The following is an 18312-nucleotide window of genomic DNA, read 5'->3' on the forward strand; positions in this document are numbered from 1 at the left end:
TGACCATTGGCTCCCAAACATGTAGAACAAGCAAAACGGGTCAGAAAAGTTGGTTAAATCCTTTTAATTTAACCATTTTATGCAAATTACAGGTTTTTTTTTTGTTTTTTTTTTCCAGTTTTGGGGTGCAAATGGTTGATTGTAACAAAAATTTGGTAATGTCTGGGAACAAATTACAAATAGCCATATTTTAATAATAATAATAATAATAATCTTTTAGTGTGTATCCAACTAATTGATTTTTCTATTCAATTTTGCTTATATACACAAAATCAAATCAAAATCGAATGGACATCGAGCGGTTTTCAGACGTGTTCGATGCCAATTCAATCCTTATGTGCGTCCCCGCGGGATTGAAATAGAATAGAAAAATAAAATATGGGGTGTGTTGATAGAGGGTGGGGTGTGTTGAAATTGAAATCTAAATTGCAATGTAAAAAATAATGCAGCCAGTATTTACCTGACACAGAAACAAAATAACTCACACAAATGTAACTCCCTCTGCACATGTTACATCTGCCCCACCTGCAGTGCACATGGTTTTGCTCATTTTCCAAACAAATTTGTACTGCAAACAGATCTGAATAAGGGCCACTGTGAGTAAACCTTATCAAAATTATAAATAGTGTTTATACCATAACATACATTTCAGTTAAAATTTCTCTTTCACCAATAATTTAGACATTTCATTTAGACATGAGACACCAGCCTTTTGTAAAATTTGGTCAGACTTTTCTGTCTAAATCATCCCAGAGTTTCTCAATGGGTTGAGATCAGGGGCCAATAGTAATAGGGTGAGAGTTTCAGAAAGTGAGAGATTTTGGGAGAGTTTTCCCTTTTTTTTTTTTTTTTTTTTTTTAAAGCGGCAATCATTTACATGGCAAAACCAGGATAACGTTGCAATGTAATTGATTGCTGCTTTAAAAAATTTGGAAAACTCTTCCAAAATCTCTCACTTTCTGAAACTCTCACCCTATTACAGGGGTGAAAGAAGGAGTGAGAAGAGTATCAGGTGCCCTATTAACATACATTAGTTAATATTCCAATCGCATCAGGATTCCTGTTACCCCCCTCACCCACTTCAGAGCAGCGCCAATCTCATTGTTTCATTTCTGAAGTTTTTTCCCTGGGGGATTGGGGATCCCCTTTGGATTGGCAGCGCTCCTGTAAACATTCACAGGGAGCGCAGTGACTCACTCCTTCTTTCGGTCAAAATTCTCCCCATAGTCACTGCTGCACACCAACTATAAACACATATATGGGTCTCCTAGAATTGAGACAGGACAGGGTGGACAGGGCAAAGACAACATTTGATCTATTTGATAGCACTTCAGCAGCACTAGGGAGAGGCCAGGATTTCGCCAAGAATCTAGCATCTTTAGAAAAATTACTAAAACAGGAATCCAAACTATGGTGGGACACATATGCATTACATTGGTATGTGGACCAGCAGACAGTCCCTAAAGGTTTAAAAATCAAAAAAACCCCTACACATTACAATGACAATCCAAGCTTCATGACAAAATGGAACTGTGCACTACATGACTGCTCCATGAGACTTATCCACCTCCTATTAGAACAACATGAAGCCAGTCTCTCCAAATTAGACAAAGACATCACAGACTTACATTCTTCCGTTTTACCATTCACGGATCAGGAGGGATATAAGGAAATAGAGAACATTACTAAAAGTAGGTTAGAGAAGGGGGAGCTCTCCATTATAGAAACCAAAAAACGTAAATTCCTTAGGGATAAATGGGGGGTGAAACAGGGAGAGGACTCTCGACACAAAAACAAAGAACCCCGAAAGATAGACAAACAAAGTGGGAAACATGCACAGACACGGGGTTTGCTGGGACACCCCCCTGCCAAAACATACTTAGCAAAGACCTACAAGAACCCACAAACTGGAGCCACATTGACTTACCAACAATACATGACATTAATACACAAGAGGAACAGAGAAAGAGACTGGCCTTCAGCACCACTCGAGACCCCCGTAGCAGAAATGACGGACACAGAGGAGGAGGACTCGTCCTTCTCAATATACGAGATAGAGGAGGAGGACGACGAACACTCAATCACTGCACGACTGTCTTTAGAAGCAGGTCATATCACTTTCAGACAACCATACGTAGACACCCCAGCTACCATACCAGAGTTAGAAGACGTAAACATGGGAAACCGTTTTTTAGAGGTACCTCTGGATCCGCCAGCGGGTCCGCCTCAACCACTCTCCACTCCATCTCAGAAAAGAAAACACAGGGAAGAAGAAGAGGGTGTAGGGGGGGCCAAAAAAACAAAAGTCATCAAGTCCCTCACACCACCACCCCAGGGGTAGGCATCTTCAACCTTAGTAGCACACCATTGTCAGACACTGAAAAGAAGGTTCTGGACAAGGGCCTCAAGTTTGCACCACGGAATAGACTAAACAAATTCGACACCTATCTTGACATAAGGAGCTTCACAAGAAAACTCACTCTAAAAAAATATTTTGCACAAAACCCCATTGTAATGAACACAAAGACCCCTGATAGGTACAAACATACGGACCTGAGGCCAAAATCCACGTTCAATCCATCTCACTGCCAAGGACACATTATACAGACTTTTGAAAAATTGGTAACCGATGACCTTGACAGAATAAAGGAGAACACAGGCAAAAGGGGTAATCTGACAAAATTAGAAATAGCAGCACTCAACCAGTTGAAAGATAATCGTGACATCTGCATCAAGCCAGCGGACAAAGGGGGTGGTATCGTCATCATGGACACCTCCAAATACATCAAGGAAGCATACAATTTACTTAATGATTCCCACACATATACTCCATTAAACTCAGACCCCACCATGCCCTACAAAAAAGAGTTAGAGAGCATACTGAATGAAGGACTTGCGTTAGGTATACTTAACAAACAGGAACACAGTTTTTTGACCCAAAAAAACCCAGTCATCCCGGTATTTTACCATTTGCCCAAGGTACATAAAGATCCCATAAACCCACCAGGGCGCCCGATAGTATCAGGGATAGGTTCACTCGCTAGCAACTTGTCACAGTACATTGATCATTTTCTGCAACCGATAGTCCAGGGACAACCCGCTTATTTGAGGGACACCACACACACCATACAAGCACTACAAGAGATAGAATGGAATGATCAAATGTGGTTAGTTACGAGTGATGTATCATCACTATATACCATCATAGATCATCAGGTTGGGACCCACAGTACTGATCATTTCCTCTCAAAGGACAACACCTTGTCACCTATACAGCGAAATTTCATAGTCAAATCAATAGAATACATTTTACACCACAATTACTTCTGGTTTGATAACCAGTTTTATGTACAGCGCACAGGGACTGCCATGGGCAGCAAATTCGCCCCAAGGTATGCCCCAAGGTATGCCCAGTGTTTCCTGGGCATACCCATGGAAATGCAGGGTGTGCCTAGTAAAACACCAGCCATCCCCATGTGAATGCAGGCGGGCGGCTGACGTCACAGGACGTCAGCCACCCACCTTGTTCTTGGACACGGATGGCACAAATATAGGTAAGTCAAGACCCCCGTACACACCCACTCAAATGGATATTTATGCAAACCATCTATTTGCAATGCGCTGGGAATTTACGCAGGGGGGCAGGCATTCACTCGCCTGGCGGCAGTGTTAGTTGGCTCGCTAAGCAGCAAAATTACGCTGCTTAGTGAGTCAACCAGAATCAGTCCCATTTTCCAACTGTTCCTAGAACTTCTGTTTACAAAATTTTGTCTGTCCAGATTACACTTTTCAATTGGTCCAGTGTTCAATACTGGGGTTCTTTGGCCCGTAAAAAGCCTTTACTTTATTTAAAGTCCTCAACAATAGTATCCTGCAAGGTATGCAAATATGTAGGTCTTTATTATGCAGATACAGCGGTGGAACTAGACCTTTGTAGACAAAATTCTAAAAGGGCTGATGGTCATTGGCTTTGAGCTAATGATGGTCAGATATACATATCTATCTTTGCAAAAGTTTTAGACAGATGTGGGAAAAATTCTGCACCGGAAGGTTCAGTAGCAGTACTTTCAAAAATAGAAGTTTTAATAGTTTTTTTTATCAATTCTCAAAATGTAAAGTGAATGTAAAGAAGAGAAATCTAAATCAAATAAATATTTGTTGTGTACCATTTGCTTTGTACATGTTAGGTGTATGGGTAATCCATCATTCTAAACAGGTGATATGAGCATAATTTTTTCTGTAGGTTGAAACACAGTCATTAACTGAAACTGAAACAGCTGTGTAGGAGGCTTAAAACTGGTTGAGGAACAGCTACATTTTGCAACAAAGTTGAGGTTATGGAAGTCCGTTTCATGTCACAGATCATACGCCTGGGCAAGACATTAGGTAATTCTGCTGCTTCAGCAAGGTCTATCCTAGGCAAAGATTTCATGTGGGTTTCATGTGGTGATGTTCAAGCTTTTGAAGAAGCACAAAGAAATGGGCAATGCTGATGACCAGAAACGCAGTGGTCATCCAAGGAAGCTTAGTGCATCAAAGACTGCAAATAATTCTCAAACTGTATATATTGCATGTGTGTGTTTGTGTATATACGGGTGTGTTTATAACCGGGTTCAGTTTTACGTGGTTCTTAGCCACAAATTATCGCAATTTTGGATTTTTCCGATTGGCTATCAGTTGTCATGTGTTTGGGCTAGCCAATAATAGCCCGCTTTAGATCTGAGTAAATTCGAACCCGCTCATCTCTAGTGTGTGTGTGTGTGTGTGTGTGTGTGTGTATGTGTTTGTGTGTGTATGTAATTAAGTCTTTGCCCCACCTGCAGTGCAACATTTTTTTTGCACATTAGAGAACAATTTTGATCTGATATCCTTACTGTATAACGCCTATAGATGCAAGCAGAGAGCTTATATAGCGCATGCAAGCCTTCGTGGAGTGTACTTTCTTTGATTAAGACATCCTTATAATGTTCAAAGTAATATTTTAGTTATGTATTACAATTCAGTTTAATAATACAAAACTTTGCATTGTATATTTCTTGAAAAGTCTGTTTTCAGAGTTCCCTACTTTTGGTAATCTAGGGGTTAGTATTGTTTTTCTTGTACATCAGGGCAGTAACTGGGGAATTTTGACAACAGTTGGCAACTTCCCATTACAGGACTCAAAAGGCACATTAATTTCCTAGCACAGCGAGTACCTCGGGAACATGCAATCTCTGGTTCCTCTGGAATTAATTGTCTGTTTTTTCTTCCTGCCTAATTAACATACAAATAAAAAAATTATATTGTTGAATAACATTTTCTAATTTCTCATGTGAATGATCCTCTGGTGCAAATGGTACAGCTCCATTGTGACCAAACTTTCTCATATGGAAGTGATGCATGTACTTTCATAGGTGTTGTTCAATTATATTAGAGTTGGTTTTAAAAGTTTATTTGAATTTACTAATAAACAAACATAGAAAATCAGAAATTCACTGCGCTGATAGCCAGCTCAGTGCTCACTGCTGTCTGAGTCCCATATACCGGTTCAGAGCCGTTCACACTGCATAAAAAATGGCTCTGAACCGTTTAGGACTCTGCTTTTTACCCATTTGCAAGTACCTGTAATTTGTAACCGGTAAATGCAGACTGACGCTTTCACACTGCAGCTCTAACCATTTTAAAAGGCAAAAAAATCTGCAATATACCGGTTAAGAGCTGCAGTGTGAAAGGGGTATTAGCGACATGATATTTTACCAGGTAATAGTAAAAATAGGTGGGACCACCACTTTCCCAAAGATACAGTATGCACAAATCACTGGGAAATAGGTGGGACCACCACTTTCCCAAAGATACAGTATGCACTTGTGCAGTACAGAAATCACCAGTTACCAGGCTCTAGCTGCGCCAATGACACAGGCTGTGTGCTGCGTGAGTCTTCTTCACAGCTCTTTGTGAAATAGAGGAAGCATGCGGCTTCGATCATCAGTGCTGGCTGCTAGACCTCCTATAAGTCCAGCTCTGACGGTGGCTCCTACCAATCTGTAGCTGGACAGTTTTTAAAACCACTGCGAGGCAGTGGGAGTCTGAGCAAGTATGGTAGGGAATGCATTTCAGTACAGTGGAAGGTGCATACACACAGGGCGTTTTTGTCCAGAGAGTATGCAGAGCGATTTTATGAAAATCGCTGGCCAAAAATCGGTCAGTGCATTCACACTGAACAATTTCCACCCAGTAATTTTCACGAGGGGAGGGGGGGGTAAACCACTTTCTACAGTACGAGACTGTGGAAAGAGGTTAATTCGGCTGGTGAACAGCCTGACAGATGGCAGCTGCCAGCGATGATGTTTGAGCGTGCATCAGCGCTCATCGCCCAGCCATATACACTAGCAGATTTTGAGCTGAATGTAGCTCAAAACACCAAAATCACCCAATGTGTATGAGCCTCTATAGGCAGAAATGAATTGAGGTTATAAGGATGTGATATACAGATGTAGCGCCTCTCCGCCAGTTCAGGGAATTGCCAGGTTCCCTGAAGCGGAGACGGGCAGGGTTAGTGCGGGCAGCGGTGGGCTCTGTCAGAATGGGACGCGCAAGCATCTCGTGCGCACACGCCCCCTTCTGGCAGATGGTGAGCAGCGGCATTTGGCTATAGAATCGTCAGGAGCAGCTCTAATGAGAGCTGCTCCATCTGTACTAGTCAGGGGAAGATCTGAAAGAAAGTGAGTCTATTTTGAAGTATGAACTGGTAGCATTGTGTGGACTATGTTATAGAGAAGGATAAGTCATTTTAACTACATTCTGGATGATACAGGCAGACAGCGCAAAGTTTAAGAGGTGTTTGGTGGATGTAGATACTGTTAAAGGCCGTGGTTGTACCACATAGTGCTATTGCCATGCTCATGCAAGAAGGACATTTACCAGAAGTATTATAAAATATATAATTATTTATTCTTCATCATACACAAGAATGTAATTCAATACAATACCACAAAACAAGACATCTTCCCATTCCAGTTCCCTCATCTCTGCTTATCTCCTTGTGTGACACTCACGACCACTATACGACAACCTGAACCTTGGGTGCAGTTGTGGCTAGTTTTATAACTTGATGATTCGGGCTGACACTCCTAGTAATACGTCATAACCATCATTTCCTAAGTCCAAGTATGGTATTCTAACTGCGTATTCTATTGGCACTTATTGTGGCTGGTCTTATGACTTAGTTTCAGTGTGTGTGAAGGGTCCTTTCCAAAGACTATTCTGGAAGGACTATTACATAACATATCCTGTTGTTTTCTACAGAACATCTGGATTTCATTAGATAACTAAAAGATGCAAGTCATCTTGATAAACTGAAGAATGAGCAGAACCAGGAGCATCTGGTCCACCAGAATTCCAGGGCTTGCCTGGATTTCCTGGACCTTCTGTGGAGATACATGATTATAGAATGGCTAGAATCATATACCTTTAAAAATACCAAGAGAAAAAGATATTGTAGAGGCATTTATGATGGTTTTAAGAAGAGAGCGTTGTATGAGCAGGTTGCTGTAATCAAGGTGGGATGTCATCCAAAAATAGATGAGTTGATTGCATCAATGGTAAAGGAAAGAGCATATTCTAGTCATAACTTTAAGATGGAAGAAACATGTCTGGGAGAGAGGCTTTGTTAGTTTGAATCCGTTTGTTTTATGCATCATGAACTGATCTGTCATCACCTGATAATCCTGGTTTACCGCTAAAGTAGCCTCCAATCCTTTTAGTTCACATGTTCTTAAACTCGGTCCTTGGGACCCAACACAGTTCATGTTTTCCAGGTCACCTGGAGGATTTTACACAGTGCTCCTTCCAGTGACCTGGAAAACTTGACCAGTGTGGGGTTCTGAGAACACAATTTGAGAACCACTAATCTAACTCATTAAGGTGCTGTAGCTAGCAAGGCAAAATGATGGAACCTAGCTTACATTTCTAGTAATGCTTAGCAGCCAAATGCGGTCAACGGCAAACATTACCACCACCACAATACTTTCATATTTATGTTTACTATAAGGCAGAATAGCACCTAAGTCTATGGCTGACATTGCAAAGAAGGGAAAAAAGCATTTGCACTGCTTCTTCAAATGCTTTTACTTTCATGTATGGCCTAATTCTTTACCAGTGAAGTTTGTCAAAGAGTGTGGTATTGATAGCTTCATTATTTTGTACAATTAAAAGTCTTATTTAAAAAGTTGCTGTTGTTTAGGGAATTGTGTTTATTCCCACCGCATTGACAAACTCTAGCAAATTATGCAAATGCCAATGGTTCCCTTCAGAGGGTGAAGACAAACTAAGAAACTATTTAAACCTAGGCAAACAGTATCATTCATTCCGTGTTTAGACCATGCACTGCGAGCGTCACAGAAGAACAATGCTTCACTGAGGACAGTCAGCACATGGGCAGGATGTTGCCATTTTATTCAGAAACATGTTATACTCTGACCTGAATATAAAACAAAAAGTTTATTGGAGACCACAGGTACAAATTATTTTTCTCCCCCTCTGAATCTACTTTAATATACTGCATACACCAACTACTGTGATATGCTATATACTGTACAATGACCATAAGAAGCTACTGTAATATACTATATACAACAACCATAATTTATCATAGCGTGAAACCCGACTTAAGTCTTCACAACTGCCAAAATAATTATTTACATATGTGTATTTTTTTTTTCAAAATAGTTTTTTATTTCAAAAAATGAAATATAATACTAAAAGGTATCATTGAGTAACAATGTACAATGCATACATTTTCAATTTTCTTTTTGCGTACAATCAGGAATAAATATGTCTACAACTAAGATACGTATGTGTAATTATTATGGTTTATTAATTGAATAATCCATAACTATTTTGAGAGTAAACTTTTAGATACTGTAAATAACATCCCAAGCCATATGTATCATTAGTTTATAGGTATTTTGCAGCATGATTCGGTGTTTTCAGAAAACTCTGATTCTCCTGTCTTTTTAATTGGGCCGCACAAAGCAAATATAAGATTTTCTGATGATGTGTTGTAGAGGCAGCATCACCGAGTCTATGAGACAGGTTAGGGAGATTTTTAACATATGAAAAATAATGGAAATTAAATTCTGCTCATTTAAAAAAAGAAATTACTTTGAATTATTATTAAATTACTACTAATAATAAATTAAAATGTATGTCCCAAACATTTAAAAATGTCTAAAATTATTACTAAAATATATAAAAATGAAGCACTGAAACTGCATAAGATATGTGATGTATTCTTAGTCCAAGTCCAACTTCTTTGGGATTATTGGTTTTAATGGCAATACTGTCACTGGCATTTATAAAAAAAAAAGTATGATACATAAGGTGTACAACACGCAGCATATGCACACTGTAGCACATGGGGCCTTATTCTAGTTCACTCTTTCTGACAAAATCCTTCTTAGATGGACAAAACCATGTGCACTGCAGGGGGGCAGATGTAAAATGTGCAGAGAGAATTAGATTTGGGTGAGTTATTTTGTTTCTGTGCAGGGTAAATACTGGCTGCTTTATTTTTACACTGCAATATAGATCTCACTTTGAAGTAAAACCCCACCCAAATCTAGTTCTCTCTGCACAAGTAACATCTGCCCCACCTGCAGTTCACATGGTTTTATCCATCTAAGAAGGATTTTGTCAGAAAGAGTGAACTAGAATAAGGCCCATGGTCATATAGTACATTCAATACGACAGGATAAATTGCGATGTTTGAAGTATATTTATTAAATCTATATATGTCACTGGAATCCTAGAATTTAAATAAAGGAGGTATGATCACTGTTATAATAGTACGAGGGAAAATTGGTAGTTTAACAGATAAAAAGAGAATCAACTCCTAATTTAATAATAATTAGCTTGCAGAAATGATCACTTACTTGACTTAAAATTGGCACCTTGACAATGGTGCAGAAGAATGAAACCGCTCCTACAGTATTTCTGCTGTTGGGATTTTCTGCCTTAGATGAATCAGGAGTTTACATTTTTCTTGTCTTATTAACTGTTTATATCGTCACCATCGCCACAAATGTCTTCATTATTATCCTCATTAAAAGTGTGAGACGTCTTCACAAGCCCATGTACTTCTTCATTGGTGGGCTCTCGTTCCTGGAGATCTGGTATACTTCAGCCACTGTTCCCAGACTGCTCCGGGCTCTACTGACAAAGGAAATATCTATTTCTTCTGTTGGCTGCATAATTCAGTTTTATTTCCACTTTTCATTGGGTGCTGTAGAGAATTTTTTCCTAGCTATTATGGCCTACGATCGCTACGTGGCAGTGTGTAACCCGCTTAGATATTTACTAATCATGAGCCCGGAGGTTTGCCTTAAACTGCTACTGGGATCCTGGGTGGTTGGTTTTATTATAATTGTTATCCCTACAGTACAGATTTCCAGGCTTACTTTTTGTGCTGCTGAGATTGATCATTATTACTGTGACTTTGCACCACTGATAAGGTTGTCTTGCTCGGACACAATCGGCATCGAGAAGCAGTTTTTTGCAGAAGCTTGTGTTGTCATATTGGGCTGTTTCCTGATAATTATTATATCTTATATTTGTATTATAAGAACCACAGCTCAGTTTACATCTTCTGTTGGTAGACACAAGACATTTTCTACATGTGCATCTCACCTAATCGTTGTTCTTCTTTTTTATGGGACCTCTATCTTCATGTTTGTCCGACCAAGAGCAGGTGACTTCTTACCCCAATTTAAAATACTTTCTGTCTTTCCATCAATTGTGACTCCTCTTCTGAATCCAATTATATACACCCTGCGAAACCAAGAGGTAACAGAAGCCAGAAAAATTCTAGTCCGCAGGATATGTAGTTGGAGAATGAGGGGTTAATGTTTGACTACTTAATTTTTTTATTTAATGAAACATGGATCCCAAGGAAACAAAGTATATATACCGTACCACCTTGGTGGGGCGGTATATACAGGCGCTTTGAGGTGGGTTGTTTGGCAAGCTGCTCACACCATGGGGAGGTCAGCCCCCAGAAAATGGAATGGAAATACAAACAGACAGGTGGTGGAGCGCTAACACAAAATTATAATTGACCAATTGGGTATCACAAATATTTTATTTACTATAAAAGAATATGTTAAAATGATATATGGTTTTAAAAAGCAATTGCATTTTCCATATTATAAATAAAAGGTGTACAGCCTAGTCTGGGACATATAATATATGCAAGAATACAATTGGAGGTGTCTCACTTGTTCCTAGATACGCTCTCCTGGGATAGATGTAGCAATCTCCCACAATCAATTGAAACTGGTATGGCGGGTGTCCATTAACCTGCTGGAGTTTTCTTGGGACCTGATCCAGATTATGTTGGACCTTGGGGTTAAGTCCTTGTATGATGACTCCAGATGTAGTAGCAGGTGGTGGTTTCCCTTGTAATGTCCAGTGAGTGTCCAAACAGTAAGGAAGGTGGGGAAATGGAGAGCTGGTCCAAGTGAGAGTTCTTTTGTAATCCCAAATCTGTAGGTTGTATATGCTTGGCCTGACGCGTTTCGTTGTCCACAGACAACTTTTTCAAAGGTATACTGGTGTGTCTCTAGTCAGGGTTTATAAAGGGGTATATAAACCCTGACTAGAGACACACCAGTATACCTTTGAAAAAGTTGTCTGTGGACGACGAAACGCGTCAGGCCAAGCATATACAACCTACAGATTTGGGATTACAAAAGAACTCTCACTTGGACCAGCTCTCCATTTCCCCACCTTCCTTACTGTTTGGACACTCACTGGACATTACAAGGGAAACCACCACCTGCTACTACATCTGGAGTCATCATACCAAGGACTTAACCCCAAGGTCCAACATAATCTGGATCAGGTCCCAAGAAAACTCCAGCAGGTTAATGGACACCCGCCATACCAGTTTCAATTGATTGTGGGAGATTGCTACATCTATCCCAGGAGAGCGTATCTAGGAACAAGTGAGACACCTCCAATTGTATTCTTGCATATATTATATGTCCCAGACTAGGCTGTACACCTTTTATTTATAATATGGAAAATGCAATTGCTTTTTAAAACCATATATCATTTTAACATATTCTTTTATAGTAAATAAAATATTTGTGATACCCAATTGATCAATTATAATTTTGTGTTAGCGCTCCACCACCTGTCTGTATGGATTCCAAGGGGCTTGCGTATCAAGGTGTCATTCATAAAATCATGTAGAAACTGAAGCTGTATACTTTTACAGTTTGTGGCTATGTACTATGATATTTCACAGAATGCTCTTGCAGAATGCTAATTAGAACTACAGATCACAGTCCTCATTATTATTAATAGGGACTACGATCTGATTGCTATTTACTAAACCCTGAAAAGCTAAGAAAGCTAAGCTAAGCTTTTCAGGTTCTCTTTACGTAATTTTACACCATCTTTAGATGGTGTAAGCTCATTTAGCCTATTGAGGTATCGTAGCGGGAGACATCTTTCGATCCCTTTTCCCCCGCCTCTCTCCAGCACTGGCACCGATCCCAGAAACAGGCATTATTCACATATGATGTGTCAAATTCCCTGGCACAATTATTCAAAAGTGTGAAAATCTCTTTCAAAATTCAAAGGAAGTAACTTGTGGGACAGCAGTTATTGCTACCGCTGTTCCTGCAGGTTTCCCTACTTACATAGCGGGGATATTTCCATTAAAAATGAAATTATCCACCGTGATACAGTGTATTAATAATCGCAGCAGTTCCACAATTATTAATACACGTGCCCTAAAGTCACTATACATTTATCATAGAACTTTACATATAATTGTAAAAACAGTGGTGAATTCCCCATTATACACGTGAGGCTCACTCCGCTGACGCAGTGCTCGGCACCTTTACCATTCCCGACCCTAGTCCACTTGGATGGTAGGTGGATGAAGTAGGAAAAGGTAAAAAAAAAAATATATATCCCAAAACACTCATGCCAACCTTTTAATGTGTCGACCATAGCCATATCCACTTTTTGCCTGTGTCCAACTTTTGACCCTGTCACCCATATGCATAATGGACATGGGCCCTCATTCTGGTCCGTACGCTATGTTGCGAATATGCAATGGCATCCAATATTGAAGATATGCGCATATGCAAATATGTGCATGTGCAGGTGTTCTCTGCATAGCGCCTTTGGAGACTTGCATAGTCTCCGAGGCGCTTGCAGTGGGAGGAGGCATGCAGGGGACGTGCAGGGGGAATTCCCAGCGTTTACTGGGTGTACCCCAAAAAATGCTGGGTGCACCTAGGAAAATGCTGGGCGTCCCAATGCGAATGGGGGGCGGCGTCCTGCCTTCCACGGTCAGGTAGCTGACGTCACTGCATAGCAGCTGCCCGCCCTGTTCTCGGAGCACCAGAGAGTGACTTAATTAGCGAGCGATTCAGAAATCATACTCCAGACCATGTTAGATCTACTATATTGCATTACTTGTGGTATGATTTTTATTTTTATGTTATTCATGGCAAATACTAAAATAATTGTAATACACAGGATATAACGCTTTTTGTGTGTTTCTTTTGTTATCACATGTTTTGGATTGCAGTGTTCTCTTTTTTTTCTTTTCTATTTTTGCAGTCTGGAAAATGATTGATTCTGGCAATTTTTGTCAGACCATACATATCCGTATGGCTGACAGACATTATCTAGGTCAACAACATATGGTCTACATACATTTGCTTGACATGGTCAACATGTTGACAAAAGCAATAGGTCAACATCGCAGTGGTCAACACATAAAAAGGTCAATATGCATTTTCACGATTTTATTGTCTGTGTCAATTTTTTCCAGTGACGAACTATTGTCTGTGTCAACCTTTTTCCAGTGATGACCTTAGGGTCGACCTATTGATTGTCGAGAAAGACATTGTCTGTGAGCCATACCACGCCCATGGCACTATTACATATCTCTTTTGTAAAAAAGATTGTATATTATGTTGTGTTTTTTATTTGTTTATTTTACTGCAGAACTGCAGACAACATATAAAATATATGCATACTGTATAGAAAAAACTATTGTATAAAAAGTCCATGAAAACAGTGCATCGCATTGATGGTGTGATATGTGCTGAATAGCGTCAACATAGCCACGCCCACAACCTCTACGCAAACCCAGTTCTATATTATTATAAGATTCTTAAGACCAAATGTAATAAGCTGGGTATTGCAGTAAGTGCCCAGATTTTGATAATTTTTCCTGTGAGACTTAAGCTGCCTATAGACGGTCCGTTCCCGGACCATCCGTTCTGTACTATGAGATGCGCGCTCCCGCGCATCTCATCGTACAGTACAAAAAGTATGTGCTGCACATACTTTTTGTACTAGCTGGTTATCACATTGCATCGCATTGCATGCACACTGGATGCACAAGGCATGCAATGCAATGCAATGTTTACTATATAAGTCCCGAACAGATCCGTTAAACGGACCGTGTATGGGCAGCTTTAAAGCAATAAAGGTTTTTAATACATAATCCGGTTTACAAAGATCCCTGCTTTAAATCTCACAGTATTCGCAAAAATTACAGCGCTTGCTGCAAATCACAGAAATCACAGACTATTACATTTTGCCTTCAATATTAGAGTATACTGTAGCAAAAAAATTCTTTATTTAACTTTATTGCACTGTGTCTGCATGAACGGAAATGTGAAATCTCAGACTAATTTAATTAATCATTTTTTGGTTTAGGTTGTCGAGTTTATATATGACTTTAGTAATTCAATTGGCCACGGCCAAATTAGCCTTGATAGGCACCATTTATTGGGGATTAAACATAATCCCTGATAAGCAGCCAACAAAGCCGCAATAACATTTGGGTCCAGATACATATCCCGGGTCCCACGTGTTATTGGCCGAAAATGGGACTTTTTTTTTCCCTGATAAATTTGGGCTTTAATTTGATAGCCCATTACACTGACCATATCACAAAATTCAGTCTGTTTATTTTCCAGAAGGAAATTGATTATGGCTAATAGGAAAACCCCCATGTGCAATGCATCAAATCTGACAATGTCACTGGAGATTGCAGGCACCCAAATATCAGTCAAAATATCGCTTAGTGAGTACCCAGCTTTACTTTTGTCTAAAAACTTTGCTGGATTCCCTTCAATATTGGTTGGCTAAGTTGAGCCTAAAGTACCATGCAGCAGTAGATCCACTAAACAGGGACTTTGGAGGTAAATGGATTATGGGATATGGACTTTCCGAACACATAAATGCCATTTGTTCTTTCTCTGTTTTAGCAAGACGTTATTACTTTTACTTTAAGGTTAAATAAATATTTTATTATAAAATGAGGGCTGTGGAATGTGGTAGGATTATGCCAAATGTCTCAATGGCAGTAAGTCACATATGATCTCAAACCTAATAAATGATATCAAAGCCTGGATGGTCCACTGCATTCTTTTCTTTGTCACATCTTTCAGCCAATCACTTTCAGCCAATCACTGGATGCCAGGTGTAAATGTTTCTTGAATAAAAATGAGCTGGCCAATAATATCGCTATGTGACCCCACCTTGGAAAGTTGATTATACTTAAATATGGGAGCCCAATTGTCTGGCTAAGGTTCTGTATTCTACTTCTGACAGCTCATGCCAGCTCATGCCAGTATTTTGTAATAAAAGTCTCAAGTTACTCTGCTTCTTTGTAGACCTGACAAATGCATGAGAACACAGACTGATCACTCTTTCATTGTAAAATGCGTGAAACAATTTGACTCACTGGCTTTGACAGCGCTTCAGTGGATTGGGGACTTTTAGGGTACTATTAAGTAGTTGGTACCCCACTCTGTAAACCATTTGGGTTATGTAGTCTTTGTAGAATTCTGGTTTTATATGCAAATTTACATATATCTGTGTTATGCAATCACTGCTGGTGAGTCCATAATGCAGTCAGCTCAGTTGTGTAGTATTAGACCATAGGCCCAGAGTCTAATGAGGGTCAGTTGTTTCCTGCAAGACAGTTTGGAAGCCACAGGTCATCCCTGGCTAGATATCATTTGTGACTAATGATAAGTAGACTAGAAACCAGTAGAGATGCCATGAAAGGTTGTACTGGGGTAGTACCAATGGGTGCGACAGAGGCAAGGTCAATAAACAGACAAGTGGTTGTGGCAAATGTAAAAGTTTGGGGCATTTGCAAACATTATGGTCAGGTCACATTTCAAGTTCAGGTAAAGTGGAAGGCAAAGGGGTATCTGGGAATATACCATGGTTAGAAAACCAGACAACAGAGAATCCAAGAACAGTTTGGGGTTAACAATGGTTGTCACTATTTTTTGCTATACCGCCATTCTCATATAAAGCAAGAAGTCAGTTCTTTAAGAAATTGTTTAGGTATTATACTGTAGCTCACAGGTTCTCAAACGCGGTTCTCAGGACACCACACAGTTCATGTTATCCAGGTCAGAAGATTTTTAAAATGTGCCAGTTGTGATACACAGTGAACCTGATGGGTGACCTGGAAAATGGAAAACACCTGCTGTAGTTCATGGGGGATTATAATCCTCACTTGTGACCCTGGTTGGCAACTTTCAGCATTAAGATCACTAGTGCAGATTGTTGACACCTGTCTTAACTCCTAAATACATTCCCTTAACCCATGAAGGGGGGAACCTATCTGGAATTAAGTGCTAGGTGATTAACGTCCATTCCTTGTCACTGTGCTGAGCTTTGCAAAGTCCTCCGTCTGTTTTTCATGATTTACCTCTGGCTTCAGTAAACCTCCCTTCTACCTCCCCCAATAAACCTGTGTGCTGACCAAGCTCATGTTTTGGACTTTCTCTGCCTGATAACCTGTATACTGATGTGACTTGTGTTTCAGACTTGCTGTGATTCATAATCTATATACTGACCTGGTTTCTGTATTGGAATTGCTTACCCTGATAACTTGTGTGCCAACTGGACTTGTGTTCTGGACTTTCTCAGCCTGGTGTCTTCTACATTGAATTTTGGGTTATATACTTGAATTGCCTTTGCCTGTTTGATACTGATTTCTTCTATCTGCCTGTGTACCAAGAACAGATTATTTTACTACCAGAAACCCTCTTTTGACATATTCTTTTTAAATTGGATATAGTGCTGACTCCAACAACATGGCACAGTGTTTGTCCTCTTCATAGCTCCTGAGACCCAAGATTTTACTCAGCTATTACCTAGATCACTGAACCACTACCTAAGACAAGTGACATTCCCCATGTGGTAAATAAAACCTCATTGCCTGGTTAAACCACTGGACTGGTCATTGCCTGAATTACCTCCCCTTGTGAATCTTTGTGATTTTTTTTAATTATTATTTATTAGCATACAGTTCTTCAACTAAATCCAGGATCTTTCTTCAGGGCCAAAGCCTTTCCACTTTACAAAATACTGTACATTTACCTTCCCTCGAACCTTCTTACTATCTAAAGTTAGTCATACTATACATCAAACCAACTTTCTTCCAACCATCCAACTGTCCAACTAAAACAGTGCACCACACACCTACCTATTTTTCATCCAAACAGCCTACCTGTCAACTTTATCAGCACACTAACCAACTTCCCTACTGGAAGGGGTGGTGAGCCCAGCAGGGCTGTAACTAGGGGGAGCTAGGGGGTCATATTACTCAGGCGCTACAGCAGCAGGCCGTGGTGGCCTGCGAACTGGAGAACCCTGGAATGGAATGGACTGGACAAGCGGCACTATGGGAGATGAGAGCCATGGACCACAAACTGGAGAACCCCAGAGCAGGCCAGAGATGGAGGGACTTCTCGAGCAGCACTAGGGAAGATGAGCTGTGGGGGAAGGCCGGCAACATAGGCACTGCTAGCAGCATGACCCCAGCATAGCCCAACACCTTCATCACTACTTTTGGGAGAAATGACTGCCTTGCCCCGGGCACCATGAATCCTAGTTTCTGCCCTGGCTCTAGATATTCCTGCCAACTGTCTCCTGTACCACTACTAACAGTGAACCTGGAGTGAAGGGCCGCCCTGCTGCTCTTGTGGACTGCTGCAGCTAAGGTGCAATATAGTACAGCGTAGTTAGGGCAGAACTGTACAGCACATGGGGATATACAAGAGTAATTTGGCAGCAAAGTATAGTATAATACAGACAGTGCTACTTTTCTGGGGGTTGCTGCAGTGAATAATGCTGCTGTTCTGGTGCAGGCATTGTGGAATGGATGTCAAAAGACCAACAGCCGTATGCCAATTATCAGTAACCCGACAGGGGCTGGTAAAGTATACCAGCTCTCCTACACATATAGCAGACACAATGCCAAGCAGAATCTAC

This window comes from Crinia signifera, chromosome 9, assembly GCF_055691185.1.
Source record: "Crinia signifera chromosome 9, ASM5569118v1, whole genome shotgun sequence".
In the NCBI taxonomy this organism is placed as follows: domain Eukaryota; kingdom Metazoa; phylum Chordata; class Amphibia; order Anura; family Myobatrachidae; genus Crinia; species Crinia signifera.